A 22,831-nucleotide genomic window follows, 5' to 3' on the forward strand; every position below is an offset into this window, starting at 1 on the left:
ATCGGGGGTTAAATGTGCCTATCTATGTGTGTGTGGGTGTGCTTGGTGCAGTACTCACAGTTCAGATCCGCTCTCTCCTCTCGATGAATCCAAAAAGGATTTGGGGAGGGGAGAGCGGGTCTTTTCTGTGCCTGTGTTTACATTTCACAGGCACAGACAGTATCTGATTGGGCAGGACCGATCAACAGGTCCAGGCCAAAAATCATTGGCCTGGACCTGATGACTGATCGGTTCTGAACCCAATCAGATCATCAGCGGGGCCGGGGGGCGCGAGCGCTCCCCAAAGCGGCGGGAGCGAGCGACATAGTGATACGTCGCTTTGCCTGCAAGCGGCTGACTACCGCAGTATATCAACATTAGGCGGTCGGCAAGTGGTTAATCAATTTATAGTTATGCAACACACTATCATACGTTTTACTTTGTAATGTACCTCCAAGTTTTATTAAATATCCTCTATTAACACTCCTTCAGATTTAAAGATTTTCTGTGAGACCATTTACACGCAATCAATAGTGCTCTTTAATTGGGAGCGCTGTGTGCGCCACGCACGTCCTCTTCTACTCGGTTAAAAAAACGTATTGTAATTCCATCTTTCTAAATCCTTCCTCCTCCCAACACAGCTCAGAACTATTTTCTGAGCTAAATCTACCAACACTATTAAGTGTTCTAGCTGGTCTAGTTACACGGTTGGCAAATCCTCCCCCTATACCTAACTGAATCTATTCAGTGTTTTCCCGCCTTTTGTCCCTCGCATTTTTCTTTACCCCCCCCCCCTTTTATTTATTTTTTTAGCACTGACCAATTTTCACACCCTAAAAATGACGCCAACTACTCCTCCCCATGCTCACTTCCCTTTGTCACATGACAATATATCTAGAAATGCTACCATCAAATTTTTGTCACTAAATACGAAAGGGCTCAACGTGCCTAAAAAAGATCACAATTACTACAATATTTGAAAAAGACAAAATCCGATATAGTATTTCTATAAGAAACTCACTTTCACTCTGACAAAATTCCTAAATTCCCGTCAAGGGATTTCCCCCTAATGTTTCACTCCACCAACCCTCAAGACAAAACCAAAGGAGTATCTAGCCTAATCTCTAAAAATATACCTATAATGACCACAGACACTCTCCTGGATCCGGAAGGAATATACATAATCATTAAAGGCCATTTATGGCACAATAGCAAATGTCTATAGCCCTAACAAGAGTCAAGTCTCCTTCTTTGGAAACATCTCTTCTCTACTTGCTTCCATCGAGGAGGGAATTGTAATTCTAGGAGGAGACTTTAACGTCGCCTTAAACCCACTAGAAGGCTACAGGAACCTCATCTATCACTTACTCCGTATTAAGACAAATCAAACAGATTATACCTATTTCTCCCCCCTACACAACTGCTGTTCCAGAATAGACTATTTTTTTTATTACACAGAAAGATGTATCATTGATTACTACGACCTCCATCAAACCCTCATTCAATTCCGATCATCACCCGATAACCCTCACATTGACTTTGTCCAGCCAAGTCCACTTTACCAAAACCTGGCGTATAGACCCTACTCTTCTGGCTGACCCAAAGCATACACAATCTCTTTCTACCCATCTCAGTGAGCTTTGCAGATTAAACTATACACCCGATACCACACCCATTTCTCAATGGGAATCTCACAACTGCACTATTAGAGGGGTTCTACTCAAAATGGCAGCGCACAAAAAAACTGAATTTTTGTAAAATCTTACCATAAAATTCCTTTCTCTGAGTCCTCTGACAGTCGCCGCCCACTCATACAGTCTTCACCAATGGGTATTGACCTCTTATCCATAGGAGCAAGCTAGGCATAAGACTTGTTAGAAACAAAGCAATTTACATAGACAAACCTGTAGGGGCTGTCCCACTGGTCCAATACCCCCCTGCTATCAGCATTCCCAACTCAGTTTGGTAGCAAGCAGTTAAAGTCCAAATGAACCCCAAAAGAGGGGCGGGGCGGCAACTGTCAGAGGACTCAGAGAAAGGAATTTTACGGTAAGATTTTACAAAAATTCAGTTTTCTCTTACGTCCTCGGACAGTCGCCGCCCACTCATACAGTCTTCTCCAATGGGATGTCCCAAAGCAGTGTAGACATGAGGGGTGGGAAGCGCAACCGTCACAAAGGAAACGCAGCACCCAGGTCAGAGAAAGGAACCTTATCTGAACAGAAAGCTAAAAACTCTGGGTAACAGAAAAGCTCAACTGGAGCGAACAACCCAGGAAAACAAATAAACAAGGGGGAAAACACCCCAACAGACAGGGACCGGCCAACGCCATGGCCCCCTCAAGGCACTGCCGCACACAGAACTTTGTGGCCAAAGGAGGCATCTGCTGATGCCAAAACGTCAAGTTTGTAGAATTTGGAAAAGGTGTGCACAGACGACCAAGTTGCTGCCTTGCACACCTGGGCCATTGAAGCCTGATGTTGGAAAGCCCATGATGCTCTCACCGCTCTGGTAGAGTGAGCCTTGACAGGGAAGGGTGGCACCCGCTCCCTAATAGAATAGGCCTGTACAATCGTTTGCCTGATCCATTTTGAAATGGTTGCCGCAGACGCAGCCATACCCTTCCGAGGTCCCTCGGGAAGGATAAAAAGGGAATCCGACTTTCTGAAGGATTCAGTAGACGACAGGTACACCCTGATCGCCTGGACTACATCCTAGGTATGCAAGGCAAACTCCTTAGGATGCTTAGGATTCGCACACAGCGAAGGCAAGACAATATCCTCATTCAAGTGAAAATTTGAAACCACCTTAGGAAGGAAAGCTTGGTTACGTCGCAAGACCACCTTATCCCTGTGAACAACCAGGTAAGGGGAGCGGCAGGACAGGGCCACCAACTCTGATACTCTGCGGGCAGATGTGATCGCCACCAGGAAGGCAACCTTCCGAGACAGCACACGCAGAGGAATCTCCCGTATGCTGTCAAAGGGAGGATGTTGCAAAACGGACAGGACCAAATTCAAGTCCCAAGGAGGTAAAGGCGCTCTCCTAGGAGGAGCCAAATGACGCACCCCTTGAATAAAGGTGCGCACCAAAGAGTTTGACGCCAAGGGGAGCTGGAAAAGGATTGCCAGTGCAGACAACTGACCCTTAATCGTGGTCAGCGCAAGACGCTGGTCCACACCAGTTTGCAGGAAGGCCAACACCCTTGCCACCGAAAAGGAGCAAGGATGGATGCCCCTGGATTCACACCAGGCAAAATAAGCCTTCCAGGTATGGTAATAGATCTTACCAGACGAGGCATTCCTAGCCTTAAGCAGGGTAGGAATGGCCGCCGACGAGAGACCCCGATCTCTCAGGACCTGGCTTTCAACAGCCATGCCGTTAAAGCCAGCGACCGTAAAGCAGGATGGAAGATTAGCCCTTGAGACAGCAGATCGTCCCGTAACGGGAGCTGCCAGGGAGGCTTGACGGCCAGTTGTATGATGTCCGCGTACCAAGACCGGCGCGGCCAGTCCGGGGCCACCAGAATCATCAACTTCGGTTCCGAGACCAACCTGCGAAGGAACCTGGACAACAACTGAATTGGGGGGGAAGGCATAAATCAGTCGATACTGATTCCAAGGCACCACCAACGCATCCGAGGCGTCTGCCAGAGGATCGCGCTTTCTTGCCACGAACCTTCCTACCTTGTTGTTTAGCCGGGATGCGAAGAGATCCACATCCGGGGATCCCCATCGCGCACACAGCATCTGAAACGTAGGGACCATTCCCCCTGGTCCAGGGTCTGAAGGCTCAGATAATCGGCCTGCCAATTCTCCACACCCAGAATGTGAACTGCCAAAATTGCCGGGACGAGTGTCTCGGCCCAAGACAGAATCTTGGTCACTTCCTGGGCCGCCCGGGCACTCCTGGATCCCCCTTGGTGATTGATGTAAGCCACCGAAGTGGCTTTGTCCGTCTGCACCCGCACAGGGCGGCCCCGAAGATGATCCGACCAATGGAGCAAGCACAGTCTGATCGCTCGCAGTTCCAAGATGTTTATCGGCAGGGAGGATTCCTCCTCCGACCAAGTGCCCTGGGCAGACAGAGTGCCCAGGACTCCACCCCAGCCCGATAGGCTGGCGTCCTTGGTGATCACCGTCCACAACAACTGCCGGAGGGACTTCCCCTCCATCATAGCCGGAGACTGGAGCCACCACAGAAGATCCTGTCTGGCTTGGCGACTCAAAGATATCCTTCTTTCCAAGGATTGAGGAAGCCTGTCCCACCTGGCTAGGATCTCCGCTTGGAGAGATCGTGTGTAGAACTGTGCAAACGGTATCGCCTCGAAGGCTGACACCATCAATCCCAGGGACCGCATGCAGGTCCTGAGGGACCTGACCTAGTTCTGCCGGATTCGCTGTCCCTGAGGGACCTGACCTAGTTCTGCAGAGTCCGGAGCTTGTCCTCCGGCAGAAAGACTTTTGCTTGGGCGGAATCCAGGACCATCCCCAAGTAAGGGAGGCGAACAGAAGGAGACAAAGTCGACTTCTGAACGTTGATGGTCCACCCGAACTCCTGGAGCGTCTGAACCGTAGTTAACAGATCGCGTAACAGGCTCTGACTGGCACTCGACCTTAACAGGAGATCGTCCAGATATCTCAAGATCGCAACTCCCTGCGCCCGTAACAGGGCTAGAACAGGAGCCAGCACTTTGGTAAACACCCTTGGAGCCAAAGCGAGACCGAAAGGTAACGCCACAAACTGATAGTGTTGCTCCCCGATAGCGAATCGGAGGTACCGCTGATGACCCTCGAAGATGGGGATGTGTAAATACGCATCCTTGAGGTCGATGGAAGCCAGGAAATCTCCCGGGCTCAGGAAGGCTACTATCGAACTGAGGGATTCCATGTGGAATTTTTGAACCTGCACAAAGCGGTTCAGAGCTTTCAAGTCCAGAATTGGACGTACCTTGTCCTCCTTTCTCGGCACAGTGAACAGATTTGAGTAAAACTCCAGAAATCTGTCCCGATGTCGCACCGGGACGATTACCCCCTGGGCAAGAAGATCCTGAACCGCCCGATGAAGATCTTGCAAACGATTTGGGGTCAAATGAAGATTTGAGGGAAAGAACCTGTCCGCTGGCCGCGAAAGGAATTCGATCTTGTAACCTGATCTAATGATTTCCCGAACCCACCTGTCCGGAATCCGGAGCAGCCAAGGTTCGAGAAAAGGAACGGAAGAGGGCGTCCTTTCATGTCGAGGCGGACTGGGCCGCCGCGCCAGCTTGGGCGGCTTTTGACTTGCTGGCCAAAGGCTTCCTTTGGCCGCCATGGCCTTTGAAGGGTTTGCCCTTGTCCTGTGCCTTGAAGGCACGAAAGGACCCCTGATTTGGTTTAAACTTACCCTTGGGATTCCCAGTGACCCCTTTTACCAATTCGTCCAGGGAGTCCCAAAAAAGGCGATTCCCCACATAAGGGATGTCAGACACCGTCTTTCTGGAAGTCTGGTCAGCCGACCAGCTCTTCAGCCACACCAAACGATGGGTTATCACCGCGACAGCAGATAGTCGTGCGGCTAAAGGCGCCTCATCCAAGGCCGCGTCACACAGGTACAGGACAGCCTGAATAATCTGGTCCACCATCTCCAAAGTAGTAGGAGGGGCGGAATCAGCCACAAAGGTGCGTCTGAGCACCTTGGTCCAATCTACCACAGCCTGAGAGACCATCACTGAGGCGAAAATAGGTTTCATCAAGGAACCCACCACAATATAGGAGTGGCGAGCAAGAGATTCCATCTGCCTATCCGTATGGTCCCTGAACACCGGAGAATCCTCCGTGGGCATAAGAGTGGCCTTGTTCAATCTTGACACCGTGTGATCCACTTTAGGGGCCACGGACCAGCGCAAATCCGTAGGAGACGCAAAGGGATAACGGAGCTGAAACCGTTTTGGTACCATAAAATTGCGCTTCAAATTGCGCCATTGCTCGTTCACCGTTTCGTGAAACTCAGCGGGACAAGGAAACACCTGTGCCACCTTCTGGGTTCTACGGGTCCCAAAGGAAGACAGCTTACCCGGTGGGTTGGGCTCATCCTCTAGATGTAGTGTATCTTTAACAGCGGTAATAAGCGCAGACATATCAGCGCGTTCTCTGGCCGACCGAGGGGGGGGGGGGAATCATCCCCCTCCTCATCCACCGCCTCCCCATCCAAGTGAGAGGACTGAGACCCTTCAGGGGGTACACTGTCTATGGCAACCATATCAGACTCTGAATCAGAGGAGAGAGAAAGCCTAGGCCTTTTTCTAGAATCCCTTTCAGACATCAATAGATCCACCTTGGACGCTTAAGTCGCAAGTGCAGCAGTAATCGCAGATGATTCAGACGTACCTGAATCATCCACCAAAGCTGGGGGGAATTTGCTGTCCTGGGACTCCATAAAAGCTTTTATGGTGCTGGCCCTTTAAATCACAATAGCGGCGATCCCACTGCAATGCACCGCAATAGGGACTAGACTGAAATACCCCACAGGTAGGAATAAAACTGATAGCCAGGAGATATCCCCCAAAAAATAGCAATAAAAGACCCCCAGGAGTGTTACCACGCTTGCTGACGATCTCTCTGCATGAGGAAAGGAAGTGATGTCACACCACTAGAGGCTAAACAGGACTCAGACTAAAGAAAAATGGCTGCCCATAGGAATCAATGGGAGGCTCCAGGGAAAATGGCCGCCGAACACATGTATAAAAGCAAACCGCCACACACAAGATGGCGCCAGAAGGGCGCGATACACTACTACAGAAAATGGCTGCTGAAGTGCCCATAGTGAAGCCAGAGCAGCCGCCCATACCCAAAATGGCGGCCCTGCGGTTTTTCGCCCTGCTGCGGGCCGCCCACACATGTCTGTAACCCAGTAAAAAACACACTAATAGTGCCACAGGATTTAGGGACCCCAACAACCCCCCACAGAGCGTAGAGCCCCCGCAGGGACCAGGAGGAATGCGAGCCCCAGACACACAGACATGAGGGGAGAGCACAGACACCAGCAGACTGTCATCCCCAGACAGAGGCCTCACACAGAATGTACTCACCGTACCATGATGGCGTGGGCACCTCTCTGCGACGGGAAGCCTCCCACCCCAGGTGGCGGGGGTGCCGTCAGCCAAAACAGGACTAGGCACCCTAGTCCTGAGGCATCCTAGCGAGGTGTCCACCTCGCTGGCTTTTGTCCCTGAGGACAGGGACAGGTCGTTTGCGAGGCCAGGGCGTACTCATAGCCTGCTAAACGCTCAATGGCGGACTGGGATTCCATAAGGTTCTCTTGTCCTGGGACACCAGGACAACCAGTCCGATTCCCAGCTCTGCAAACGCTGTAGTCTTCCAAAGATCTGACTAACTAAGCACTGGAACAAATAAGAAGCTAGTAGTGCAAAGAAAACACTTAGCAGAAAATAAAAGTAATAAAACAGAACAAAAAGGCTGAGACTGTAGCCCCAGCACAGGGATAGCCTATCTTACTCCTAACTAGGCAGAAGACAAACTGAGTTGGGAATGCTGATAGCAGGGGGGTATTGGACCAGTGGGACAGCCCCCTACAGGTGTGTCTATGTAAATTGCTTTGTTTCTAACGAGTCTTATGCCTAGCTTGCTCCTATGGATAAGAGGTCAATACCCATTGGTGAAGACTGTATGAGTGGGCGGCGACTGTCAGAGGACGTAAGAGAAAAGAACTCTACAGAAATCCACAATCATTTTCCTCAACAAAATAAATATCTCGAAACACTGCACAAACATTCTCAAGCACAAAACACTCTCCAGGAATTAGAAGATACCAGACAAAAGTTGAGGGAAGAAATGAGCAAGAAATTTTGGAAACGCTTTACACTCTCCCAAAAATGATTTTATGAATTTGCCAATAAAAGCAGCAAATACGTAGCTCGAGCCCTTGAAACAAAGAAAGCAAACACCACCATACATTCTCTCCAATCAGGAAATAAACTAACAGCTAATGAAGACATAGCTAATGAAATTGCTGAGTACTACTCAAAACTCTACAACTTAAAAACTGACTCTGAAAATCAATCCTTTGACCATAACAGATTTCAAAAACTCACCCAATTCCTACACAAATTCACCCCTAAACCATTGACTCCCCAACAAGCTGAAGGCATTGACGGTCCGCTTACGGTTGAAGAATTCATGCAAGCCATCAAACAAATGAAACTGGGCAAAAGCCCAGGTTCGGATGGTTTCGCCCTCGTCTACTACAAAACTTTTGCAAATATATTAGTTACTCCCTTCCTGAAAGCATTCAACTCTCTCCCCATGTTCAAAACCACAAGCTCCTCTCTTCTTAAAGTCCATATTACTGTTATTCCCAAACCAGGCAAAGATCCCTCTTTCCCTCCCAACTATCGTCCGATTTTACCCCTAAACATTGACTTAAAAATATATGCAAAAATCTTAGCCAACAGGTTACTTCCCTTCATCTCGTCCCTTTTATCCAAAGATCAAGTGGGTTTTGTCCCCGGTAGGGAGGCGAGGGACAACACCCTCCATTAATATACACCATTATCTCAACAAACACAAACTACCAGGGTTCTTTCTTTCGCTTGATGCTGAGAAGGCATTCGACAGGCTGGCCTGTGACTATTTAGAAGCTGTACTAGTATCACTAGGTCTTGGTGACAGACTCATAAGCTTTATGGCATTATATCGCAATACATCAGCCAGAGTGAGGGTCAACGGCCTCCTGTCGAACGCCTTCCAGATCTCTAACGTACCACGCCAAGGATGTCCACTCTCCCCAATTCTCTTTATTTTGACACTGGAACCTCTTCTTCACTCCATTCGCACTAACGATAACATTCAAGGAATCCAAATTGGGCAATTACACTATAAAATAGCAGCCTTTGCCGACGATATACTTCTTTTCCTAACTAATCCACATATTTCAATACCACATCTCCTTCAAGAACTTAATTTATATAAATCCTTCTCTAACCTTAAAATTAATTATTCCAAATCCCAAGCTTTAACTACCTCAATACTGGGCACTTAAACCCCTTCCTTCCCAGACCAATTTTCAGCTTTTAGCGCTGTTGCATTTTGAATGACAATTGCGCGGTCATGCAACACTGTACCTAAACCAAATCTGTGTAATTTTTCCCCCACAAATAGAGCTTTCTTTTGGGGGTATTTGATCACCGCAAGGTTTTTTCCTTCCTTCCAGGACCAATTTTCAGCTTTTAGCGCTGTCGCATTTTGAATGACAATTGCACGGCTATGCAACACTGTACCTAAACCAAATCTGTGTCATTTCCCCCCCACAAATAGAGCTTTCTTTTGGTGGTATTTGATCACCGCAAGGTTTTTTCTTTTTTGGTGCACAAATAAAAAGACCGAAAAGTTTGAAAAAAAAAAAAAAATTTTTTTGTTTTAGGTTATAAAATTTTGTAAATAGATACGTTTTTTCCTGCACTGATGAGGCCGCACTGACAGGCACTGATGAGGAGGCACTGATGGGGTGGCATTGATGGGGTGGCACTGGTGGTCATGGGTGGGCATCCCTGGTGGCTCTAGTGGCACCCCCCCCCCAAGGGCTGCACTGGTAATCAATGTTCTGATTACCAGCACAGACCCCACCTGTGATCAGTGAGTAATTAGTTAATTAGTAAAACTCACTGATCCCCTGGCTGCAGCACAGATCGTCTTCTTCTTCTCACTGACAGGATCTGTGTGAGGAGAAGAAGAGATCAAAGCCGTTGCAACGGCTGTATTTAAATTACATGACGGCTGTGATTGGACACAGCCGTCATGTGATCAGGAGGGCCAATCACAGGGCCCTCCTGCCAAAACTTGTTGCTCTGTGTCCGAGGGACACAGGCACATCGAAATCGCGCCGCTGCGCGTGCCCGCGGCGGAGCGATCTCGCTCCTTCTGCAGGACATTCGGGAACGTCCGATCAGAAGGACGAGACTCCCACCCGGCCGTATATTTACAGTGGCCGGGTGGGAGGTGGTTAAACATCTCTCCCCCAGCAGCCTAAATCAACCTTTGTACAAAAAAATTTCCCTTTAAATGGGCTTCGGACTCAATAACTTACTTAGGAATACAAATCCCTTCTGAACTATCCACCCTCTTCGATAAGAATTACATCTTGCTCCTCCAACGCATAGAACTAGATCTTCGTACCTGCCACAAAGCAAACTTCTCCTGGTTTGGAAGAGCGGCAATCTTCAAAATGAATGTCCTGCCTAGATTGCTTTACCTCTTCCAAACTCTCCCTATACAACTACCCCTTTCCTTCTTCCAAAAGATCCCTAAACTTTGCAGAACATTCATTTGGGCTCAGAAATCGCAGAGAATCAATTTCACGCAAATTACTAAACCAAAACTTAAAGGTGGTTTAGGAGTCCCAGATATGTACAAATACTACCAGGCTTGCCATTTACAATGAATATTAAAGTGGCACACTCATCTTGACTCCAAGGATTGGACAACATTAGAAAGCTCCTTTTCTCAAGCCCCCCTTTCTATTACACCTTGGCTTAACTCCAAAAACCTCCCTCCTGCATTGTTAGCGGATCCTCTAATAGGCCCTTCTCTTAAATGTTTTCGCAACACTTGTTCCACTCTCAAAATCTCCTCAATCCCCGGAACATTATCCCCATTCTAAACAACCCAGACTTTCCACCGGGCCTTCATAACCAGCATCTCTACAACTCTCTACCTAATAAAAAGATAAGAATATATAACTTTCTGCATCAAGGCAAATTACAAAATTTTGATGAGTTAAAATTACTCCCTGAAACTGCCAATATCTCCTTTTGGGATTACGTACAAACTCGACACTTTATCACCCATACTCTCAAAGAACATACCAAACCACTCTCTCTAACTCCATTTGAAAAGTTATGCCTTGACCCCCTTCCACAATCAAATCTAATCAATGGCAATTAATATTCAATGCAGCCCACAGGGGATCCATTAATGTCTACACTCAAGAGAATAACTATAAGTTCTTGTCACGTTGGTACCACACACCCTCTCTACTACACAAAGCAAACCCCTCTCCTGATAAGAAATGTTGGAGATGTCAAGAACATGAAGGTGATCTCAACCACATTTGGTGGACGTGCCCCTCTATTGAAACCTTTTGGAATCGGATACATTCCCTAATCCACACCATTACCAAAGAAACCAATTTCCCTATCTCCCGCTACATTTCTTCTACATCTACACCCAGAGGCCATCAAATCACGGTGTAAATCACTAACAATGTTTTCAATTAATGCTGCCAGACTTTGCATCAATAGACACTGAGGATCTATCTCTTCCCCGACCATTAACCACTTACCGCAAAGTGACGTACCCCTACGTTGGCTGAGTTTGCGTGGTTATAGCGGGATGATGCCTCTAGCTAGAGGCATCATCCCGGTACCTTTCTTTAGAGACGGCAGTCGGCTTTCCAGCGGTAACGACCGATGAGGCTTGGGGGCCGCTCGATCGTTACCCCGGCGAGCGGGAGGGGACGTCCCCCCCTTCCGCCGCCTCCCGCAGCTCTGCCCAGGTCTCCCGTCCCACCGGGAGACCCGAGCAACCAGCCGGCGCGTCTGCCGGCTGGATGGAGTCCCGATCTAAGCTGGATGTGGGTTCGATCGATCGGGTCTCCGATAACGTATCCCGGAGGTGGCGTCCATGACGTCACATCCGGGTTACTCTGCTGCTAAAGGCGGTAGATTAAAAAAGTGAGTGTATTATTATTCGGCGTTTTGAATTCATGGAAGTGTAGTGGAGGGGTCTATGGTCTTTTAGACCCTCGATCCCTCCATAAAGAGTACATGTCACTGCATATTGCTGTCACAAGGGATGTTTACATTACTTGTGACAGCAATAAAAATGGTTATATATTTTTTTTTTAAACCTGTGTTAAAATTTAAAAAAAAAATAAAAAAAATAGGAAAAAAAAAATGTAGCCGTCGCCGTTAGCTCACGCACGAAAGAAAACGTGAAGTCGAGCCGCGAATGAAATCGCTGTTTAAACCACACATGTGAGGTATAGCCACGATCGCCAGAGCGTGAGCAATAATCTTAAAAAAGAGCTACACTCTAACTCTAAACTGGTAACCGTTAAAACATTTTAAAGCGTTGCCTATGGAGATTCCCATTGACCGTAGTTTTCCATGGGTAAACCGTAACATGTTGGCTATCTATTTACTCTGCGTGACACACAATATACAAAAAAATGGGCTAACTTTACTGTTTAGTTCAGTGGTTCTTAACATTGTTGGAGGTACTGAACCCCACCAGTTTCATATGCGCATTCACCGAACCCTTCTTAATTTGAAAAAATCATATTTTATTTTTCCAATTCAAAACATAGGTATATATTTAGGTATATATTTATACATAGGTGCACAAAATGAACAAAACCATTAAAGAACAAAACCATTAAAACATGAATTTCACACAAAAACAAAAACATAATAATGAATATTTACTGCAAATCAGTGTGACTTCTACTGTTGTCTTTCAGAGACCAGTTCAGAAATGACCTCAGGCGAACCCGCGAGACTGCCTCACCGAACCCCTGGGGTTCGATCGAACCCAGGTTAAGAACCACTGGTTTAGTTTTTTTTAACTGCAGTGAAATGTGATTTTTCGTAATTTTTCCCAAAAAATGGCGTTTGAAAGACCGCTGCGCAAATACCGTGTGACAAAAAATAAATGGATTTTTGTAAGATCTTACCGTAAAATCCTTTTCTCTTAAGCTCATTGACAGACGTAGTCTTCTTGATTCTCAAGAGCTGGGTTATGTTGTCTCCGCAGGAGTAGGACTAGGCAGAAAGACAAAACGTTCTGGCTCCACCTTAGGGGCAGTCCCTGAGGGTATATCCTCCCTCTCTCTGCTACAGGGAATCAGTTCTGTTTTAAAGCAGTACAGAGAATTTAACCCAACCCAACTCAATGATAGAGGGGCGGGTACTACGTCTGTCAATGAGCTTAAGAGAAAAGGATTTTACGGTAAGATCTTACAAAAATCCATTTTTCTCTATCGCTCATTGACAGACGTAGTCGTCTTGATTCTCAAGAGCTGGGACATCCAGAAGCAGTGCCACAAATGAGGGGTGGGATTGACAAATCAAATCCAATCTAGAAGGCCCAACCGGTGCCAAACTAGAAGTTTTAAAGGCTCATTATAAACAAAGAATGAGACTAAAGAAAAATTTTCCAACGGAAAAAACCCTCGAGGTAGACCACTGGTCTCCTCAAATTGCGGCCTGCAAAACCTTGCGGCCAAAAGAGGCATCAGACGATGCCATTACATCAACTTTATAATGTTTAGTAAAGGTATGCACCGACGACCAGGTAGCCGCCTTGCACACCTGGACCACTGACGCCTGATGGCGAAAGGCCCATGACGCACTAAGTGCCCGAGTGGAGTGCGCCTTAACAGGGAACGGGGGCTCCCGACCCTTAATAGAATAAGCCTGTACTACCGTCTGTCTGATCCATCTGGAAATGGTCGCGGCAGATGCAGGCAACCCCTTTTTGGGTCCATCTGGGATCACAAAAAGTGAATCCGTCTTGCGAAACGAGTCTGTCGTTTTCAAGTATACCCTGATCGCCCGGACCACATCCAAGGAGTGTAAAGCAAACTCCCGAGGATGACTGGGCTTAGGACACAGGGAAGGTAATACAATTTCTTCATTCAGATGAAATTCTGAAACCACTTTTGGTAGGAAGGATGGATTCGGACGAAGAACCACCTTATCTCTATGAACCACCAGATATGGTGAACGACAAGATAATGCGGCCAGTTCTGACACCCTGCGTGCAGAAGTAATAGCCACCAAGAAGGCCACCTTCTGGGACAACGTAGGTAGAGGAATCTCCCTAATATCTTCAAAGGGAGGTTTCTGAAGAACCGACAACACTAAATTAAGATCCCAGGGGGGTAACGGCGCGTGCACTGGCGGAGCCAGATGTCGCACCCCCTGGATGAAATTCCGCACCAAGGAATGAGTAGCCAAAGGCTTCTGAAAGAAGATGGCTAATGCTGAGACCTGACCCTTGATAGTACTCAAGGCCAGTTTCTGCTCAACCCCTTGCTGCAGAAAAGCCAATATTCGACTAATCGAATAAGACCGAGGACGGAACCCCAAAGGTTCACACCATGCAATGTAGGACTTCCATGTGCGATGATAAATCTTTCTGGAAGTCGCTTTCCTTGCTTCAACTAGAGTAGGAATAACTGAAGCTGACAAACCTTTGTCCTTCAGCACCTGGGTCTCAATAGCCAGGCCGTTAAAGCCAGCGATCGTAAAGCAGGATGGCAGATCGGTCCCTGAGACAGTAGATCCTCCCTGAGAGGAAGTCTCCACGGGACGTCCGCCACCAGTCTGACCATGTCGGCGTACCACGCTCGACGAGGCCAGTCCGGAGCTACCAGGATTACTGGAATTCCTTCCTCCTCTATCCTGCGAAGAAGTCTTGGCAGTAACGCGAGAGGAGGGAAGGCATATATTAGCTGGTATTGCCCCCACGGGGCGATCAGTGCATCTGCGGTTTCTGCTAGAGGATCGCGGGAGCGAGCCACGAATCTCTGAACTTTCCTGTTGAATCGTGATGCCAACAGATCCACATCCGGGGTGTCCCACCGTAGGCACAACTGGTGGAAAACGTCTGGATGGAGGGACCATTCCCCCTGATCCAGGGTCTGACGGCTGAGATAATCTGCCTGCCAATTCTCCACCCCCGGAATGAACACCGCAGAGATTGCTGGAACAAATCGTTCCGCCCAGCGAAGAATGCAAGCCACTTCTTTGGCCGCTCGGACACTCTTGGTGCCCCCCTGGTGATTGACATAAGCCACGGCCGTGGCATTGTCCGACTGGATCCGAACCGGGCTGCCCTGGAGCTGCTCGGTCCAGTGAATCAGACAAAGTCTGATCGCTCTCAGTTCCAATACATTTATCGGTAACCTGGATTCTTCTGGGGACCAAAGTCCCTGGACAGATAACTGACCGAGAATTCCTCCCCATCCGGATAGACTGGCATCCGTAGTCACTATCGTCCAATATATTGGCAGAAATGACTTTCCCTGGCTGAGCATCGGAGACCGAAGCCACCAGACCAGAGACTCTCTGGTCTGTTTGCTCAATCGGATCTGATTGTCCAGGGATTCCGGATTCCGATTCCATCTGAGAAGAATCTCTTGCTGAAGAATTCGGGTATGGGACTGGGCAAATGGGACTGCTTCGAACGAAGCCACCATCAACCCCAGAACCCTCATGCAAGTCCGAAGGGAAGACCAGCTGTTGGACAGTAACAACTGGACTGCTGATTGAATCTTTCGGAGTTTCCCTACCGGAAGAAAAACTCTTGTCCTGACTGTGTCTAGAATTAGACCCAGATATTCGAGCCTCTGGGTGGGAACCAGAAATGACTTTTGCTGGTTCACCAGCCACCCGAATTCCTGTAAAGAAATCATAGTAATTTCTATGTTTTGTAGCAAGGTCTGAGGAGACTCTGCATGAAGCAGAAGATCGTCTAGGTAACCAAGGATCGATATACCTTTTTGGCGCAGAAGTGCCAACATTGGGGCCAACACCTTTGTAAAGACCCGAGGAGCCGTGGCGAGACCGAAAGGTAACGCCACAAACTGATAGTGGTTCTCCTCTACGGAAAAGCGTAGAAACCGCTGATGTCCTGCGAAAATGGGAATGTGAAGATAGGCGTCCTTGATGTCTATGGACGCTAGGACATCCCCTGGATGCAGGAAGGCTGCTACCGTGCGAATGGACTCCATTCTGAATCTTATGTTGACGAAAGAATTGAGTGCTCTTAAGTCCAGAATTGGACGCACTTTGCCCTCTTTCCTGGGTATTGTAAACAGGTTTGAATAAAACCCTTGAAACCGTTCTGTCCAAGGAACGTGGACTACCACTCCCTGTTGTAGTAAATCTGTGACTGCTCTCCGCAGATCTTCTAAACGATCTGAGGATAGTCGGATATTGGAAGGGAAGAATCGCGCCGGTGGGAGAGATCGAAACTCGATCTTGTACCCTGACCTTATGACTTCGCAAACCCATTTGTCCGGGATTCTGGAAAGCCATGGATCCGGGAACCGGCGAAGACGTCCCCCCACCCCAGTTATGGGTGGGGGCGCACCTTCAGGCTTTGGATGGTTTATCTTCAGGTCTGGAGGGGGCGGGCTTTTGCTTGCCCGACCAACGACCCCTGACGCCTCCTGCAGGAGCTTTGGAGGACTTAGTTTTTTCACCCGCGGGACGAAAAAACCTCTTGTGAGCAGAAAAAGAAGGCCCTCGTCTGACGAGTTCCTCTACCTTTAAAATTTTGCGGTAAAAAGGTGCTCTTTCCACCCGTGAGATCTTTAATGATCTCATCTAAGTTGGCTCCAAATAAACGCTCTCCTGAAAAGGGGATATTAGCCAAAGCTTTTTTGGAACCTTGGTCGGCTAACCAACCTTTTAGCCACAGTGTACGCCTGAGAACCACTGCTGAGACTGATGCTCGCGCCAATAATGGAGTGGCGTCTAACGCCGCATCACACACAAACTGTAACCCCTGTATCATTTGTTCCAGCAAATCTGATACCGCCTGAGGGACCTCTTCTAAGTCCCGGCGTAACCACTTGGTCCATTCAGTTACAGCCTGCGAAACCAAACCAATAGCTATTATAGGTCTGAAAGCTGATCCAATCAAGGAAAACATGGTGCGAGACATAGCTTCTATCTTGCGATCCACTGGATCTTTAAAAGACGGAGCGTCTTCTAAAGGAATAACCGTGGCTTTATTAAATCTAGCAATTGGTGAATCCACCACAGGTGGTTCTGTCCATTTCTTAATAAGGGTTTCCTCAAACGGATAACGCCTGTCAATGCGTTTAGAAATAGTAAAAGTGCGTTTTGGCAGACGCCATTCTTCTTCGATTGGATTGCCAAAACATTTGGGCAATGGAAAAACCTTCGCCACTTTGATGCGTTTTTTAGTCCCAAAAGGGATTTCAGTTTCAGCTATTTCCGATGGAATACCCTGTAACCTTAAGGTCTCTTGAACAGATACAATGAGTGCGTTTACCAACGCTTCCTCTCGGGCTATGGCGGATGCCGAAACATCCTCCTCACTGTCTGAAGAGACAGGACCCGAGACACCAATCCCAGATGAAGTACCTGCAACTGCAGAAATAGGCTCAGAGTCTGAATCCGAGGTTTCAGATAATAAGGGGTTAGGCGGGGGTCGCTTTCTTGCGCCCTGTCCCTGACAAGCCACTTCCACCCGGGACACAAAAGTTTCCATAATAGCTGACAATGATTCAATTGTCAGTGGGGTGCTGGAGGATCCTGCAGACCCCTCGAGGGGATCCGGAGGAGATACATGAGTGGCAGGGTCCATGTTAATTCAGGACACCTTTGCCAGCAAAAACAAAAAAAAACGTTTTCTTTTTTTTTTTTTGTGTGTCTCCCCCTAGCGCAATAGCGCCCCTCAGAGTACCTGCTTCTCGATCCCACAGAGAGAGAGAGGGACCCCCAAGGCTCACCAACCGATGCAGTGAAGTTTCCAACCAACTGCAGTCAGCGTCTGTCTTTTACAGACTGGAAGGAGCTGTTGCTTTTTCCCGGGTAGAAGGACGTGGCTCCGCCCCCTGTGTACGCCTTCCGGCGTTCCCAGCTCTCCACGAGGTAGCTGGGCTCACGAAACATGGCCGCCCCCATGGAAGAGACATAAGACTCCAAAAACATGGCGGCCGGCGTGACCTGAGGACATACATGCATTCGGTTTACGGCAAAATGGCGGCGGACCGCCGAAATCGTTTTCCCAGCACATCCACCTGCATCTCTGCTAAGAGGCGATATATGGATCTACAGAAGATACACTACACATAAGGTAGGATTATACCTCCTATGTCTGCTGTAATGTTACAGTCTGCTGGGTAGAGTGTTAGCTCTTAAACCAAGTCCACTTCCCACAAACACATGCTGTATTACAAGGGGGACTTGTAAGTATCAGATATATACTGACCATATATGGAGGGGCCCATAATACATACTGCCTCATAACGAGGAAAAAAGGGAACGTTTACTCACCATACCGAACCGACAGGCACCCTCTCTTCACAATACCCTCTCCACCGGGGTGGGGGTTTGTGGACCACTCCGGACGCCTCGACTCTCTGGTACCTGGCGTCCAAGCGAGACTTTTAACTCGCAAAGTCAGTCCCTTCACTGGGACTCCGTCGCGGCCGACCCAGCGCGGAGCTCTGGTCTGCACGCGCTCGTAGGCAGAAACCGGGGTGACCACTGGATCTCAACATCCAGCCCGTCGCCCAGCCCCGCATACTTACTTGAATATGTCGCGGCCGACCAAGCGCAATGCCATGGTCTGCGCGCGCTCGTATGCCGGCTGGGGTGACCACAAGTGTCGCCCAGTCCGGCATTTTTGCTTGAAGATCTCACAGGAAAAAAACACTGGAGAAAACTACCTAAAAAATGTCTTTTTCTTAAAGAAAAAAAGTCTTGCCAGGACCAAAAGATCCCAGCAAGGAACTTAGGTCCTTACTCCTGACTAGACAGAAAAAAAAACTGATTCCCTGTAGCAGAGAGAGGGAGGATATACCCTCAGGGACTGCCCCTAAGGTGGAGCCAGAACGTTTTGTCTTTCTGCCTAGTCCTACTCCTGCGGAGACAACATAACCCAGCTCTTGAGAATCAAGAAGACTACGTCTGTCAATGAGCGATAGAGAAATTGCAATTTTATTTTCCAGAGTCTTTGCTAAAAAAGTATATATAATGTTTGGGGGTTCTAAGTAATTTTCTAGCAAAAAATACTGATTTTAACTTGTAAACAAAAAGTGTCAAAAATAGGCCTTGGGCTTAAGTGGTTAAAGAATGGTTCAGACAGATTGAGAAACTCTCTGAGATGGAGGAACTAGTCGCAATCTCTCACGATACTCCCACCAAATATGCTAAAACCTGGAATCCATGGATATCCTTTAACCGCTTGCCGACCGCCCACACTATATATTTACTGCGGCAGTCAGCCCCTCCTGGGCAAAGCGACGTAGTACTACGTCGCTCGCCCAGGAGCCTGTAGGGGGCGAGTGTGCGCTGCCGGGGGCGCGCTCCCGCCCCGCTCATTCACGGCCATCCCTGCGCGAGTGACCGGCGGCTCCGATGTCCGCCGGCCACTCGTGATCTCCCGCTGGAGAGGGAGAAAGGCAGGCGGCTACTGTAAACAAAGCCGCCTGTCATTCTCCCTGGTTTAACTGCAGAGATCATACGATCCTGCTATGTAGGATCGTATGTCTCTGTGGTTACATCACAAGCCACGCCCCTTTACAGTTAGAATCACGCCCCTAGGGACACACTTAGCCCCTTGATCACTAATAAAGTTAACCCCTTCCCTGCCAGTGTCATTTTTACAGTAACAGTGCATATGTATAGCACTGATTACTGTAGTAATGTCACTGGTACCCCCAAAAGTGTCAAAAATGTTAGGCAGGGGTCCGATCTGTCCGCCGCAATGTCGCAGTCCCGCAAGAAAAAAAAAAAAATCGCAGATCGCCACCATTACTAGTTAAAAAAAAAAAATGACAAATCTTTCCCTTAGTTAGTAAACCCAATAACTTTTGCGCAAACCAATCAAAATACGCTTATTGCAATTTTTTTTTACCAAAAATATGTAGCAAAAAACAAATTGGCCTAAAATGTTAAAAAATTTTGATTTTTTAAGTCCCGTAATATGATGGCATGACGCAGAGCCAGGAAAATGGAAAATTGTTACCAATACTTACCGTAATTTTCCTTTCCTGGCTCTGCGTCATGCCAGCACAAACCCTCCCTGGTCCGTCGCGAGCTCATACAGAACACCTCCACCAGGTACTGCCTGCCTTTTATGCTATTTCAGGGATGTCCTATGGGGGTCAGAGGGGCGGAGTTGACCCGTAGTATGATGGCATGACGCAGAGCCAGGAAAGGAAAATTACGGTAAGTATTGGTAACTATTTTCCATTATATAAACGTAATTCTTGTGAATGAGCAGCCCAAACCAACTGTATACATATATATATATACACATATATATATATATATATATATATATATATATATATATATATAATAAATGTATACAGTTGGTTTGGGCTGCTCATTCACAAGAATTACATGCAAAATAATGGTACCGCTTTCAGCACCTAAAATCCAAAAGAATCATACCGCCAGGGAGGTTAAGCCTTCAAAATGAGGCCGTTTGATTTTCGAGCTTCGAGTCCCATAGACTTCAATGGGGTTCGTTTGTTCGAACAAACTTTTCCTCTGCTCGCAGTGTTCTGGTGCGAACCTAACCAGGGGGTGTTCGGCTCATCACTACTCCTGGGTATATACTTGATCTAACAATTGCTCTTGTATGACAGTGTATGACTGAGTATGGACATATGCATGTGCAGCTGCTGCTTCAAGGTTGTAGACAACCTTGTTTTTTTAATCTTTTACAGGTGTGGGTGAGGTAAATTTACTGCACAGTTTGTTCCCCAATTGAAGTGTGTCAATAAAATCAGCTGTATTTTCATTAACCGCAGTGTCCATGTGTGACCTTCTTGGTAGATATCCATCTCCCTTTCTATATGTTTGGTATTTGGTTACGGACTGCACCGTATTATTTAATAAATTATGAGGAACGGTGATTGGTTGATACAGCTGCGATATTTGCACCTGCGGTAGATCCGAGATTACTTTTTGGTTTATTACTACGTGATGAATAACTGTAGGAAAATGGATTCAGATTAAGCCAGTCTCCTGATCCTGCTTGGAATTGTGGAGAAATTACCTATTTTCATGCAGAGTGCTGCAAAGACTAGAAAACAAACTAAAACCTTTCCTAACAGGTGGGGATTATGCCAAGGAGGGGACTTCCTGCTTTTTTTTTTTGCCAGGGTCGAATCACCTGAAGGTGGCAGCATTGCTCTGTTGAAATGATTCTGAAGATGCTCTGTGTCCCATGATGTATGATAAAGAAAAGATATTTTAGCACTCACCACCAAATCCTTTTCTCTCTGTCCTTTGATAGGTTATAATGCTACCTTACATTGGATATTGGCATTCAAAAACTGTTGGTCAACTCAAGGTAAATAACCTCTCTTAGTACAAGCATGCCTCAGCTTTGTAGTAATTAAATCGATGTCACTTGAAATCCATAGTGTCCGGTAAGAGGCTCATTTGTGGTGGAGGGCATGAGATTGTTTGGAATGTTTCCTACGCCATCATTCACACTGCTGTGGGTGAAACCCAACAACCTGCACATTTCATTAACATTTTAAACACATTTGATTTTAAGCACTTTTTAAATCATTCAGTTGGCAATGCACTTTATATGTAATCCATTTTGTACTTTTTCATTGTTCACATTTTTTTTGTTTTTTTAGCAGTTAATTATTTATCTGGTAGCGCACCTTTTCTATGTGTATATAATTTTATGTTTATCTTTGTATTTAGATGTGAAATAGGTGCAGCTCTATGTATAAATTAATCATGCTGTGCAAAAAACATTTTTGTGGTTTATCCATTATACCTCACTCTAGTGGGAGAAAACCAATCCTCATTGATCCCCAAAGGCAATTAGACATTCCCTGGATCAAAAATCTCTGGTGTTATTACCTATAAATTTTAACATTTAATTCATTTTATTTTGTGCATTTAGGAACTGGGCTGACAATCTTTTCCTTGAGAGAATGTATTCTACAACTTTAAACATACTCCATGGCTTCAGAGTATTTTCAGGGAACCTGCAGAGGATATTAAAAAAGAATAATGGGGTGCTTTGATGCAGTGGTGGGCTTGAGCATGATATGGCCATATGATGGGACTAAATCCCCATTTTTATTTATGGATTGTCTCCATATTTGATAGTCATTTCTTTTGCATGTGTGCGCTATTCTTTTTTAATATACATGTCGCTTGGTTCATAGCTGCACCGGCTTTAGATATACATGTTCAGGGTTTGCTCCCCCAATTTTTTGCTTGTTTATTATGTATTCGGTCTGACCAGACTTCTGAGGTTGAGCACCCCACCCCCCACACACACCTGTACTCTATCAGTGTCCACTATAAAGTTGATATAGGAGGAGTCCCTTGTAGTGCATTAGCACATCTCTCCCAGCAAGGAGTGTTGTCTCCAAGGGTTAGAGAGGCTGGATTCACCCCCTTTTTATGGATAGTGTAGGACCCACTGATAATGGGGTACTTTGACGTAGTGGTGGGCTTGAGCACGATATGGCCATATGGTGGGACTAAATCCCCATTTTTATTTATGGATTGTCCCCATATTTGATGGTCATTTCTTTTGCATGTGTGCGCTATTCTTTTTTAATATACCAAGGGGAGCTCCTATAGCAGGATCCAGTGCTATTCAGCAAAGTTGCAAGTCAGTCTTGCTTTTTCCATCTGATGAAGTCCAGGTACAGTCCAAGACTCTGCAGAGGAGTCAGCTGAAGTAGGAGCTGCAATAGCTATGGTGCAGCAGGAAATCTTGATAGGAGAATCATCTAGTAATAAAATCCTCAGAGAGATTGAGGGTTGAGGGAAAAAACTTCCATAGGAAGAAGTTAAGCTTTTCTGTGAAATTAAAGAGGTCCATCACCAAAGGATACTAGGAAAAAAAAAATTGAGTCTAGCTGGGAGAGGAAGGGGTGATGGTCCTGCGAACATTTTTGCCAGTGTTCAATCACCTGATGGTAGCTGCATATAACCCAATAATAAAAATTCAAGATCCTGGGTCCTGTACTGTACAAGTAAGAATTACTAGAAGGCTGCCATGGAGATAAAACCTTCCAAAATATGCGAAAGCTTTCATTG

The sequence above is a fragment of the Pelophylax lessonae genome (genome assembly GCF_965119305.1).
Source record: "Pelophylax lessonae genome assembly, chromosome: 1".
In the NCBI taxonomy this organism is placed as follows: domain Eukaryota; kingdom Metazoa; phylum Chordata; class Amphibia; order Anura; family Ranidae; genus Pelophylax; species Pelophylax lessonae.